Genomic DNA, 12,962 nt, shown 5'->3' on the forward strand with positions numbered 1-12,962 from the left:
ACACCGATTTCACCTGGGTGCGCGCGCAGCACCTCGGGCGCACCGGGGTGCGCGCACAACGCCCGGGTTGCACCGTGGCCTGTGTGCTCGGGGCGCCTCGGGTGCGCGCTCGGTGTCGCCCCCGCGCGCGCGGTAGTGCGGGCAGCGCACCCCGGCCCGGCCCGGCCCCGACGAGAACGCAAACGGGCAAAAGGTTTATTCAAATAGCATTGCGACGCCCGGCGAAAAACTAAAAAAGGGTGCAACACCGGGACTTCCCGGGAGGTCACCCATCCCAGTACTACTCCGGCCCAAGCGCGCTTAACTGCGGAGTTCTGATGGGATCCGGTGCACTAACGCTGGTATGATCGCACCCGTTATGAGCTTGTCGCAGTGTGTACTTAGCAAACCGCGACCCACGTGCGAATCCACCCCGGCCACCCACCCCCGTCGAGGTGCACACCCTCCCTCGCGAAGTGCGCCCCGTTCGCCAAGTGTGAGCCCTGCCCGGGTGCGCGCACCTTGCTAGGGCGTCGGGTGTGCACCCGGCCCGGCCTACGTGCGTGCACCTGGAGGGGGCGTCGTGTGCGTGCAGTGTCCCGTCTGCAACGCGGTGCCCACACACCACCTCGGGCGCAACGACCTGCGCTCACATGTGGGCCGAGTGCACCTTGGTGCATGTTCGGGGCGCCTCGGGTGCACGCTCGATCTTGCCCCGGTGCACCAAGGCGCTCGGTTTGCCCCGGGTGCGCACTTGGTGCAAGGTGGGCACCCAAAATAGGGATCAAGCACCAAAACACAAGTTTCGGGATGCAAAATGGGACCCAAGGACCACAAATGCGTTCCAAGACCCATGATGGGTCCACGAGAACAAAAATGTGTTCCGAGACTTAATAAACAAATATTGGGTTTTAGGAGAAGAAACATGCTCTGATGCCCAAAACGAGAATCGACCCCGAAAAGGCCACAGGCCAAAAGTGGGATGCGAGACAAAAAAAAATGGGACCCGAGGACCAAAATTGGGTTCCCAGGTCGAAGACAGGGCAACCGGACAAGAAACGACCTCTAAGGCTCGAAATGAGTCCCGACGACTAAAACTTGACAAGAAGCACCCATCAGGCACCCAACTCGACACCCATGGGATGCCGACCCACCCGGGCTTCCACCTAGCACACCTTGGCACCCACCCACCCTCGCACCCAACCTCGCACCCAACTTAGCACCTTTGAACCCACATTGGCACTCACCCTGACCCTGGCACCTTGGAACCCACATTGGCACTCACCTTGACCCTGGCACCCACCTTTGCACTCACCTTGGGACCCACCCTGGCTCCCACCTCGGCACCCACCCAGACACCCACCTTGGTTCCTTGGCACCCACCTTGGATCCTTGGCACCCACCCCGACACCCACCTTGGCACGCAACTTGGCTACTTGCCACCCACCTTGGCTCCTTGACGCCCACCCCGACAACCACCCCGTGACCTACCCTGGCTAGGGTTGGTGCACACCCACCCTGGTGCCCACCTTGGCACCCACCCTATGACCCACCTTGGCACGCACCTTAGTACCCACCCCGTTACCCACCCTAGGACCCACCCCGTGACCCACCTTGGCCAGGGTGGGTGCCTTGGTGCGCACAACTTGCCTGGGCTGCACACCAGGGCGGGCTCAAGATGGCACCCGCGTTCCGTTTTTTTCACTATCTTTCAAAACGGAAATTTTAAAATCTCATTTTTTTCTTTTTTTTGCCTTTTCTGGAAATTAGTGAAGGCAGCGCATCAAAGGTGCGCAATGCTGGTGCGAACCCGGGAGCGCTCCGATGTGTGCTCCAAGGTGCGGCGTGCACGAAGTCCGAGCCCGGTTTGCCCCGGGTGCGCACCTCGCGTGCACCTTCGCCGGGGTGAGCACCTTGGCTGGGTTGCGCGCCCTGGTGCGTACCAAGGAGCGCTCTGAAGTGTGCTCCAAGGTGCGGCGTGCACGAAGTCGGAGCCCGGTTTGCCCCGGGTGTGCACCTCGGGTGCGCACCTCGCGTGCACCTTCGCTGCGGTGGGCACCTTGGCTGGGTTGCGCGCCTTGGTGGGCACCATGCAGTGCACGAAGTCGGAGCCCGGTTTGCCCCGGGCGCGCACCTCCGCCAGGGTGGGCACCTTGGTGCGCACAACTTGCCTGGGCTGCGCATCAGGAAGGGCTCAAGATGGCACCCGCGTTCCGTTTTTTTCACTATCTTTCAGAACGGAAATTTTAAAATATCGTTTTTTTTTGCCTTTTCTGGAAATTAGTGAAGGCAGCGCATCAAAGGTGCGCAACGCTGGTGCGAACCTGGGAGCGCTCCGATGTGTGCTCCAAGGTGCGGCGTGCACGAAGTCGGAGCCCGGTTTGCCTCGGGTGCGCCCTGGTGGGCACCATGGTGCGCACCAAGGAGCGCTCCGAAGTGTGCTCCAAGGTGCGGCCTGCATGAAGTCGGAGCCCGGTTTGCCCCGGGTGTGCACCTCGGGTGGGCACCTTGGTGCGCATGCCTTGCCTGGGCTGCGCACCAGGGCGGGCTCAAGATGGCACCCGCGTTCCTTTTTTTTCACTATCTTTCAAAACGGAAATTTTAAAATCTCATTTTTTTTTGCCTTTTTCTGGAAATTAGTGAAGGCAGCGCATCAAAGGTGCGCACCTCGCTGCCCACCACGGTGCGCAACGCCGGTGGGCACCCGGGAGTGCTTCGAAGTGTGCTCCAAGGTGCTGCGTGCACGTTGTCGGAGCCCGGTTTGCCCCGGGTGCGCACCTCCCGTGCACCTTCGTCGGGGTGGGCACCTTGGCTTGGTTTGCCCCGGCTGCGCTCCGAAGCGGGGTTATTGGAGCGCCGCCTCTTTTTTTGTCGGAGCGTTTGGTGGGGTTTCTCGCATTGGCTCTTCCGAGGCCCGGTTGCCACCCTGGCGCGCACGAAGTCGGAAGTAGGGTTAATTGCCCGGGTGCGCACCTTTGCCAGGGTGGCACCTTACCTGGGCTGCGCACCAGGGCGGGCTCAAGATGGCACGCGCGTTCCGTTTTTTTCACTATCTTTCAAAACGGAAATTTTAAAATCTCCTTTTTTTTTTGCCTTTTCTGGAAATTAGTGAAGGCAGCGCATCAAAGGTGCGCACCTCGCTGCCCACCTTGGTGTGCTCTGAGGTGCGCACCCGGGAGCGCTACGAAGTGTGCTCCAAGGTGCGGCGTGCACGTTGTCGGAGCCCGGTTTGCCCCGGGTGCGCACCTCGCCTGCACCTTGGCCGGGGTGGGCACCTTGGCTGGGTTTGCCCAGGGTGCGCTCCGAAGCGGGGTTACTGGAGCGCCCCCTCTTTTTTTGTCAGAGAGTTTGGTGGGGTTTCTCGCATTGGCTCTTCCCAGGCCCGGTTGTTGGGTGCGCTCCCACCCTGGCGCGCGCGAAGTTGGAAGTTGGGTTAATTGCCCGGGCGCGCACCTTCGCCAGGGTGGGCACCTTGGTGCGCAAACCTTGGCTGGGCTGCGCACCAGGGCGGGCTCAAGATGGCACCAGCATTCCCTTTTTCTCACTATCTTTCAAAACGGAAATTTTAAAATCTCGTTTTTTTTTTGCCTTTTATGGAAATTAGTGAAGGCATCGCATCAAAGGTGCGCACCTCGCTGCCCACCTTGGTGTGCTCCGAGGTGCCCACCACGGTGCGCAACGCCGGTGCGAACCCGGGAGCGCCCCGATGTGTGCTCCAAGGTGCGGCGTGCACGAAGTCGGACCCCGGTTTGCCCCGGGTGCGCACCTCGCGTGCACCTTGGTGCGCACACCTTGGCTGGGTTGCGCGGCCTGGTGGGCACCATGGTGCGCACCAAGGAGCGCTCCGAAGTGTGCTCCAAGGTGCGGCGTGCACGAAGTCGGAGCCCGGTTTGCCCCGGGTGCGCACCTTCGCCGCGGTGGGCACCATGGCGTGCACGAAGTCGGAGCCCGGTTTGCCCCGGGTGCGCACCTCGCGTGCACCTTCGCCGGGGTGGGCACCTCGGCTGGGTTGCGCGCCCTGGTGCGCACCAAGGAGCGCTCTGAAGTGTGCTCCAAGGTGCGGCGTGCACGAAGTCGGAGCCCGGTTTGCCCCGGGTGTGCACCTCGCGTGCACCTTCGCTGCGGTGGGCACCTTGGCTGGGTTGCGCGCCTTGGTGGGCACCATGCAGTGCACGAAGTCGGAGCCCGGTTTGCCCCGGGCGCGCACCTCCGCCAGGGTGGGCACCTTGGTGCGCACAACTTGCCTGGGCTGCGCACCAGGAAGGGCTCAAGATGGCACCCGCGTTCCGTTTTTTTCACTATCTTTCAGAACGGAAATTTTAAAATATCGTTTTTTTTTGCCTTTTCTGGAAATTAGTGAAGGCAGCGCATCAAAGGTGCGCAACGCTGGTGCGAACCTGGGAGCGCTCCGATGTGTGCTCCAAGGTGCGGCGTGCACGAAGTCGGACCCCGGTTTGCCCCGGGTGCGCACCTCGCGTGCACCTTGGTGCGCACACCTTGGCTGGGTTGCGCGCCCTGGTGGGCACCATGGTGCGCACCAAGGAGCGCTCCGAAGTGTGCTCCAAGGTGCGGCGTGCACGAAGTCGGAGCCCGGTTTGCCCCGGGTGCGCACCTCGCGTGCACCTTCGCCGCGGTGGGCACCATGGCGTGCACGAAGTCGGAGCCCGGTTTGCCCCGGGTGCGCACCTCGCGTGCACCTTCGCCGGGGTGGGCACCTTAGTGTGCAGACCTTGGCTGGGTTGCGCGCCCTGGTGGGCACCATGGTGCGCACCAAGGAGCGCTCCGAAGTGTGCTCCAAGGTGCGGCCTGCACGAAGTCGGAGCCCGGTTTGCCCCGGGTGTGCACCTCGGGTGGGCACCTTGGTGCGCATGCCTTGCCTGGGCTGCGCACCAGGGCGGGCTCAAGATGGCACCCGCGTTCCTTTTTTTTCACTATCTTTCAAAACGGAAATTTTAAAATCTCATTTTTTTTTGCCTTTTTCTGGAAATTAGTGAAGGCAGCGCATCAAAGGTGCGCACCTCGCTGCCCACCACGGTGCGCAACGCCGGTGGGCACCCGGGAGTGCTTCGAAGTGTGCTCCAAGGTGCTGCGTGCACGTTGTCGGAGCCCGGTTTGCCCCGGGTGCGCACCTCGCGTGCACCTTCGTCGGGGTGGGCACCTTGGCTGGGTTTGCCCCGGCTGCGCTCCGAAGCGGGGTTATTGGAGCGCCGCCTCTTTTTTTGTCGGAGCGTTTGGTGGGGTTTCTCGCATTGGCTCTTCCGAGGCCCGGTTGCCACCCTGGCGCGCACGAAGTCGGAAGTAGGGTTAATTGCCCGGGTGCGCACCTTTGCCAGGGTGGGCACCTTACCTGGGCTGCGCACCAGGGCGGGCTCAAGATGGCACGCGCGTTCCGTTTTTTTCACTATCTTTCAAAACGGAAATTTTAAAATCTCCTTTTTTTTTTGCCTTTTCTGGAAATTAGTGAAGGCAGCGCATCAAAGGTGCGCACCTCGCTGCCCACCTTGGTGTGCTCTGAGGTGCGCACCCGGGAGCGCTACGAAGTGTGCTCCAAGGTGCGGCGTGCACGTTGTCGGAGCCCGGTTTGCCCCGGGTGCGCACCTCGCCTGCACCTTGGCCGGGGTGGGCACCTTGGCTGGGTTTGCCCAGGGTGCGCTCCGAAGCGGGGTTACTGGAGCGCCCCCTCTTTTTTTGTCAGAGCGTTTGGTGGGGTTTCTCGCATTGGCTCTTCCCAGGCCCGGTTGTTGGGTGCGCTCCCACCCTGGCGCGCGCGAAGTTGGAAGTTGGGTTAATTGCCCGGGCGCGCACCTTCGCCAGGGTGGGCACCTTGGTGCGCACACCTTGGCTGGGCTGCGCACCAGGGCGGGCTCAAGATGGCACCAGCATTCCCTTTTTCTCACTATCTTTCAAAACGGAAATTTTAAAATCTCGTTTTTTTTTTGCCTTTTATGGAAATTAGTGAAGGCATCGCATCAAAGGTGCGCACCTCGCTGCCCACCTTGGTGTGCTCCGAGGTGCCCACCACGGTGCGCAACGCCGGTGCGAACCCGGGAGCGCCCCGATGTGTGCTCCAAGGTGCGGCGTGCACGAAGTCGGACCCCGGTTTGCCCCGGGTGCGCACCTCGCGTGCACCTTGGTGCGCACACCTTGGCTGGGTTGCGCGGCCTGGTGGGCACCATGGTGCGCACCAAGGAGCGCTCCGAAGTGTGCTCCAAGGTGCGGCGTGCACGAAGTCGGAGCCCGGTTTGCCCCGGGTACGCACCTCGCGTGCACCTTCGCCGGGGTGGGCACCTCGGCTGGGTTGCGCGCCCTGGTGCGCACCAAGGAGCGCTCCGAAGTGTGCTCCAAGGTGCGGCGTGCACGAAGTCGGAGCCCGGTTTGCCCCGGGTGCGCACCTTCGCCGCGGTGCGCACCATGGCGTGCACGAAGTCGGAGCCCGGTTTGCCCCGGGTGCGCACCTCGCGTGCACCTTCGGCGGGGTTGCGCGCCCTGGTGGGCACCATGGTGCGCACCAAGGAGCGCTCCGAAGTGTGCTCCAAGGTGCGGCGTGCACGAAGTCGGAGCCCGGTTTGCCCCGGGTGCGCACCTCGCGTGCACCTTCGGCGGGGTTGCGCGCCCTGGTGGGCACCATGGTGCGCACCAAGGAGCGCTCCGAAGTGTGCTCCAAGGTGCGGCGTGCACGAAGTCGGAGCCCGGTTTGCCCCGGGTGCGCACCTCGCGTGCACCTTCGCCGCGGTGGGCACCATGGCGTGCACGAAGTCGGAGCCCGGTTTGCCCCGGGTGCGCACCTCGCGTGCACCTTCGCCGGGGTGGGCACCTCGGCTGGGTTGCGCGCCCTGGTGCGCACCAAGGAGCGCTCCGAAGTGTGCTCCAAGGTGCGGCGTGCACGAAGTCGGAGCCCGGTTTGCCCCGGGTGCGCACCTCGCGTGCACCTTCGCCAGGGTGGGCACCTCGGTGCGCACACCTTCTCAATGTTTTCTTGCCTTTTCTGGAAATTGGTGAAGGCAGCGCATCAAAGGTGCGCACCTCGGTGTGCTCCGAGGTGCGAACCCGAGAGCGCTCCGAGGTGCCCACGAAGTCGAAAGTCGGGTTAATTGCATTGTTTTCCCCGGGTGCGCTCCGAGGTGCGCAACATCGGCGCGCACCAAGGAGGGCTCCGAAGTGTGCTCCAAGGTGCGCACGATGGCGTGCACCTCTGGTGCGCACGATTCGGAGCTCGGTTTGACCGGGGTGCGCACACCTTGGCTGGGTTGCGCACCTTTTGTGCGCTCCAAGGTGCGCACGAAGTCGGAGCTCGGTTTGCCCCGGGTGCGCACCTTCGCCAGGGTGCGCACCTTGATGCGCACGCCTTGGCTGGGCTGCGCACCTTGGTGGGCGCCATGGTGCGCACCTTTCGTGCGCTCCAAGGTGCGCACGAAGTCGGAGCTCGGTTTGCCCCGGGTGCGCACCTTGGTGGGCGCCATGGTGCACTCCGAGGTGCCCAAGATTGGTGCGCACCAAGGAGCGCTCCGAAGTGCGCTCCAAGGTGCGCGCGAAGTCGAAAGTTGGGTTAATTGTCCGGTTTGCCTCGGGTGCGCACCTTGCGTGCACCTTCGCCAGGGTGGGCTGGGCTGCGCACACCTTGGCACCCGCGTTTCCTTCATTTTAAATTTTTTTTTTTTACAATCTCTCAAGTGGGAAATTCTATAATCTCAACTTTTTTTGCCTTTTCAGGAAACTTTTGAATGGAGCGCATCATTGGTGCGCTCCGAAGTGTGCTCCAAAGCTCTCTCCAGCTGCGTGCACCTGCCCCGGCCGCGCACCCGGCCCCGCCCAGCTTCGCTCACCTGTCCCGGGCGTCTGGTGCGGAACCTTAGAGTAAGAAACATCACCGTGCACCTTGGCCAACGTGCGCGACTCGACCGAGCGCGCACTGGCCGAGGTGCACACCGATTTCACCTGGGTGCGCGCGCAGCACCTCGGGCGCACCGGGGTGCGCGCACAACGCCCGGGTTGCACCGTGGCCTGTGTGCTCGGGGCGCCTCGGGTGCGCGCTCGGTGTCGCCCCCGCGCGCGCGGTAGTGCGGGCAGCGCACCCCGGCCCGGCCCGGCCCCGACGAGAACGCAAACGGGCAAAAGGTTTATTCAAATAGCATTGCGACGCCCGGCGAAAAACTAAAAAAGGGTGCAACACCGGGACTTCCCGGGAGGTCACCCATCCCAGTACTACTCCGGCCCAAGCGCGCTTAACTGCGGAGTTCTGATGGGATCCGGTGCACTAACGCTGGTATGATCGCACCCGTTATGAGCTTGTCGCAGTGTGTACTTAGCAAACCGCGACCCACGTGCGAATCCACCCCGGCCACCCACCCCCGTCGAGGTGCACACCCTCCCTCGCGAAGTGCGCCCCGTTCGCCAAGTGTGAGCCCTGCCCGGGTGCGCGCACCTTGCTAGGGCGTCGGGTGTGCACCCGGCCCGGCCTACGTGCGTGCACCTGGAGGGGGCGTCGTGTGCGTGCAGTGTCCCGTCTGCAACGCGGTGCCCACACACCACCTCGGGCGCAACGACCTGCGCTCACATGTGGGCCGAGTGCACCTTGGTGCATGTTCGGGGCGCCTCGGGTGCACGCTCGATCTTGCCCCGGTGCACCAAGGCGCTCGGTTTGCCCCGGGTGCGCACTTGGTGCAAGGTGGGCACCCAAAATAGGGATCAAGCACCAAAACACAAGTTTCGGGATGCAAAATGGGACCCAAGGACCACAAATGCGTTCCAAGACCCATGATGGGTCCACGAGAACAAAAATGTGTTCCGAGACTTAATAAACAAATATTGGGTTTTAGGAGAAGAAACATGCTCTGATGCCCAAAACGAGAATCGACCCCGAAAAGGCCACAGGCCAAAAGTGGGATGCGAGACAAAAAAAAATGGGACCCGAGGACCAAAATTGGGTTCCCAGGTCGAAGACAGGGCAACCGGACAAGAAACGACCTCTAAGGCTCGAAATGAGTCCCGACGACTAAAACTTGACAAGAAGCACCCATCAGGCACCCAACTCGACACCCATGGGATGCCGACCCACCCGGGCTTCCACCTAGCACACCTTGGCACCCACCCACCCTCGCACCCAACCTCGCACCCAACTTAGCACCTTTGAACCCACATTGGCACTCACCCTGACCCTGGCACCTTGGAACCCACATTGGCACTCACCTTGACCCTGGCACCCACCTTTGCACTCACCTTGGGACCCACCCTGGCTCCCACCTCGGCACCCACCCAGACACCCACCTTGGTTCCTTGGCACCCACCTTGGATCCTTGGCACCCACCCCGACACCCACCTTGGCACGCAACTTGGCTACTTGCCACCCACCTTGGCTCCTTGACGCCCACCCCGACAACCACCCCGTGACCTACCCTGGCTAGGGTTGGTGCACACCCACCCTGGTGCCCACCTTGGCACCCACCCTATGACCCACCTTGGCACGCACCTTAGTACCCACCCCGTTACCCACCCTAGGACCCACCCCGTGACCCACCTTGGCCAGGGTGGGTGCCTTGGTGCGCACAACTTGCCTGGGCTGCACACCAGGGCGGGCTCAAGATGGCACCCGCGTTCCGTTTTTTTCACTATCTTTCAAAACGGAAATTTTAAAATCTCATTTTTTTCTTTTTTTTGCCTTTTCTGGAAATTAGTGAAGGCAGCGCATCAAAGGTGCGCAATGCTGGTGCGAACCCGGGAGCGCTCCGATGTGTGCTCCAAGGTGCGGCGTGCACGAAGTCCGAGCCCGGTTTGCCCCGGGTGCGCACCTCGCGTGCACCTTCGCCGGGGTGAGCACCTTGGCTGGGTTGCGCGCCCTGGTGCGTACCAAGGAGCGCTCTGAAGTGTGCTCCAAGGTGCGGCGTGCACGAAGTCGGAGCCCGGTTTGCCCCGGGTGTGCACCTCGGGTGCGCACCTCGCGTGCACCTTCGCTGCGGTGGGCACCTTGGCTGGGTTGCGCGCCTTGGTGGGCACCATGCAGTGCACGAAGTCGGAGCCCGGTTTGCCCCGGGCGCGCACCTCCGCCAGGGTGGGCACCTTGGTGCGCACAACTTGCCTGGGCTGCGCATCAGGAAGGGCTCAAGATGGCACCCGCGTTCCGTTTTTTTCACTATCTTTCAGAACGGAAATTTTAAAATATCGTTTTTTTTTGCCTTTTCTGGAAATTAGTGAAGGCAGCGCATCAAAGGTGCGCAACGCTGGTGCGAACCTGGGAGCGCTCCGATGTGTGCTCCAAGGTGCGGCGTGCACGAAGTCGGAGCCCGGTTTGCCTCGGGTGCGCCCTGGTGGGCACCATGGTGCGCACCAAGGAGCGCTCCGAAGTGTGCTCCAAGGTGCGGCCTGCACGAAGTCGGAGCCCGGTTTGCCCCGGGTGTGCACCTCGGGTGGGCACCTTGGTGCGCATGCCTTGCCTGGGCTGCGCACCAGGGCGGGCTCAAGATGGCACCCGCGTTCCTTTTTTTTCACTATCTTTCAAAACGGAAATTTTAAAATCTCATTTTTTTTTGCCTTTTTCTGGAAATTAGTGAAGGCAGCGCATCAAAGGTGCGCACCTCGCTGCCCACCACGGTGCGCAACGCCGGTGGGCACCCGGGAGTGCTTCGAAGTGTGCTCCAAGGTGCTGCGTGCACGTTGTCGGAGCCCGGTTTGCCCCGGGTGCGCACCTCGCGTGCACCTTCGTCGGGGTGGGCACCTTGGCTTGGTTTGCCCCGGCTGCGCTCCGAAGCGGGGTTATTGGAGCGCCGCCTCTTTTTTTGTCGGAGCGTTTGGTGGGGTTTCTCGCATTGGCTCTTCCGAGGCCCGGTTGCCACCCTGGCGCGCACGAAGTCGGAAGTAGGGTTAATTGCCCGGGTGCGCACCTTTGCCAGGGTGGCACCTTACCTGGGCTGCGCACCAGGGCGGGCTCAAGATGGCACGCGCGTTCCGTTTTTTTCACTATCTTTCAAAACGGAAATTTTAAAATCTCCTTTTTTTTTTGCCTTTTCTGGAAATTAGTGAAGGCAGCGCATCAAAGGTGCGCACCTCGCTGCCCACCTTGGTGTGCTCTGAGGTGCGCACCCGGGAGCGCTACGAAGTGTGCTCCAAGGTGCGGCGTGCACGTTGTCGGAGCCCGGTTTGCCCCGGGTGCGCACCTCGCCTGCACCTTGGCCGGGGTGGGCACCTTGGCTGGGTTTGCCCAGGGTGCGCTCCGAAGCGGGGTTACTGGAGCGCCCCCTCTTTTTTTGTCAGAGAGTTTGGTGGGGTTTCTCGCATTGGCTCTTCCCAGGCCCGGTTGTTGGGTGCGCTCCCACCCTGGCGCGCGCGAAGTTGGAAGTTGGGTTAATTGCCCGGGCGCGCACCTTCGCCAGGGTGGGCACCTTGGTGCGCAAACCTTGGCTGGGCTGCGCACCAGGGCGGGCTCAAGATGGCACCAGCATTCCCTTTTTCTCACTATCTTTCAAAACGGAAATTTTAAAATCTCGTTTTTTTTTTGCCTTTTATGGAAATTAGTGAAGGCATCGCATCAAAGGTGCGCACCTCGCTGCCCACCTTGGTGTGCTCCGAGGTGCCCACCACGGTGCGCAACGCCGGTGCGAACCCGGGAGCGCCCCGATGTGTGCTCCAAGGTGCGGCGTGCACGAAGTCGGACCCCGGTTTGCCCCGGGTGCGCACCTCGCGTGCACCTTGGTGCGCACACCTTGGCTGGGTTGCGCGGCCTGGTGGGCACCATGGTGCGCACCAAGGAGCGCTCCGAAGTGTGCTCCAAGGTGCGGCGTGCACGAAGTCGGAGCCCGGTTTGCCCCGGGTGCGCACCTTCGCCGCGGTGGGCACCATGGCGTGCACGAAGTCGGAGCCCGGTTTGCCCCGGGTGCGCACCTCGCGTGCACCTTCGCCGGGGTGGGCACCTCGGCTGGGTTGCGCGCCCTGGTGCGCACCAAGGAGCGCTCTGAAGTGTGCTCCAAGGTGCGGCGTGCACGAAGTCGGAGCCCGGTTTGCCCCGGGTGTGCACCTCGCGTGCACCTTCGCTGCGGTGGGCACCTTGGCTGGGTTGCGCGCCTTGGTGGGCACCATGCAGTGCACGAAGTCGGAGCCCGGTTTGCCCCGGGCGCGCACCTCCGCCAGGGTGGGCACCTTGGTGCGCACAACTTGCCTGGGCTGCGCACCAGGAAGGGCTCAAGATGGCACCCGCGTTCCGTTTTTTTCACTATCTTTCAGAACGGAAATTTTAAAATATCGTTTTTTTTTGCCTTTTCTGGAAATTAGTGAAGGCAGCGCATCAAAGGTGCGCAACGCTGGTGCGAACCTGGGAGCGCTCCGATGTGTGCTCCAAGGTGCGGCGTGCACGAAGTCGGACCCCGGTTTGCCCCGGGTGCGCACCTCGCGTGCACCTTGGTGCGCACACCTTGGCTGGGTTGCGCGCCCTGGTGGGCACCATGGTGCGCACCAAGGAGCGCTCCGAAGTGTGCTCCAAGGTGCGGCGTGCACGAAGTCGGAGCCCGGTTTGCCCCGGGTGCGCACCTCGCGTGCACCTTCGCCGCGGTGGGCACCATGGCGTGCACGAAGTCGGAGCCCGGTTTGCCCCGGGTGCGCACCTCGCGTGCACCTTCGCCGGGGTGGGCACCTTAGTGTGCAGACCTTGGCTGGGTTGCGCGCCCTGGTGGGCACCATGGTGCGCACCAAGGAGCGCTCCGAAGTGTGCTCCAAGGTGCGGCCTGCACGAAGTCGGAGCCCGGTTTGCCCCGGGTGTGCACCTCGGGTGGGCACCTTGGTGCGCATGCCTTGCCTGGGCTGCGCACCAGGGCGGGCTCAAGATGGCACCCGCGTTCCTTTTTTTTCACTATCTTTCAAAACGGAAATTTTAAAATCTCATTTTTTTTTGCCTTTTTCTGGAAATTAGTGAAGGCAGCGCATCAAAGGTGCGCACCTCGCTGCCCACCACGGTGCGCAACGCCGGTGGGCACCCGGGAGTGCTTCGAAGTGTGCTCCAA

At 62.5% G+C, this 12,962-nt stretch overlaps 2 non-coding genes across 2 annotated transcripts; both read right to left on the reverse strand.

Moving 5' to 3' along the window:
* Positions 1-236: 236 nt before the first annotated feature.
* LOC131870697 (5S ribosomal RNA) lies at positions 237-355 on the reverse strand. The gene has a single exon (XR_009369001.1). It is a non-coding gene; the product is annotated as a 5S ribosomal RNA (ribosomal RNA).
* Positions 356-8,137: 7,782 nt separating this feature from the next.
* LOC131870698 (5S ribosomal RNA) lies at positions 8,138-8,256 on the reverse strand. Its single transcript, XR_009369002.1, has one exon. It is a non-coding gene; the product is annotated as a 5S ribosomal RNA (ribosomal RNA).
* Positions 8,257-12,962: the final 4,706 nt, after the last annotated feature.

This window comes from Cryptomeria japonica, unplaced genomic scaffold (assembly GCF_030272615.1).
Source record: "Cryptomeria japonica unplaced genomic scaffold, Sugi_1.0 HiC_scaffold_343, whole genome shotgun sequence".
NCBI classification, from domain to species: Eukaryota; Viridiplantae; Streptophyta; class Pinopsida; order Cupressales; family Cupressaceae; genus Cryptomeria; species Cryptomeria japonica.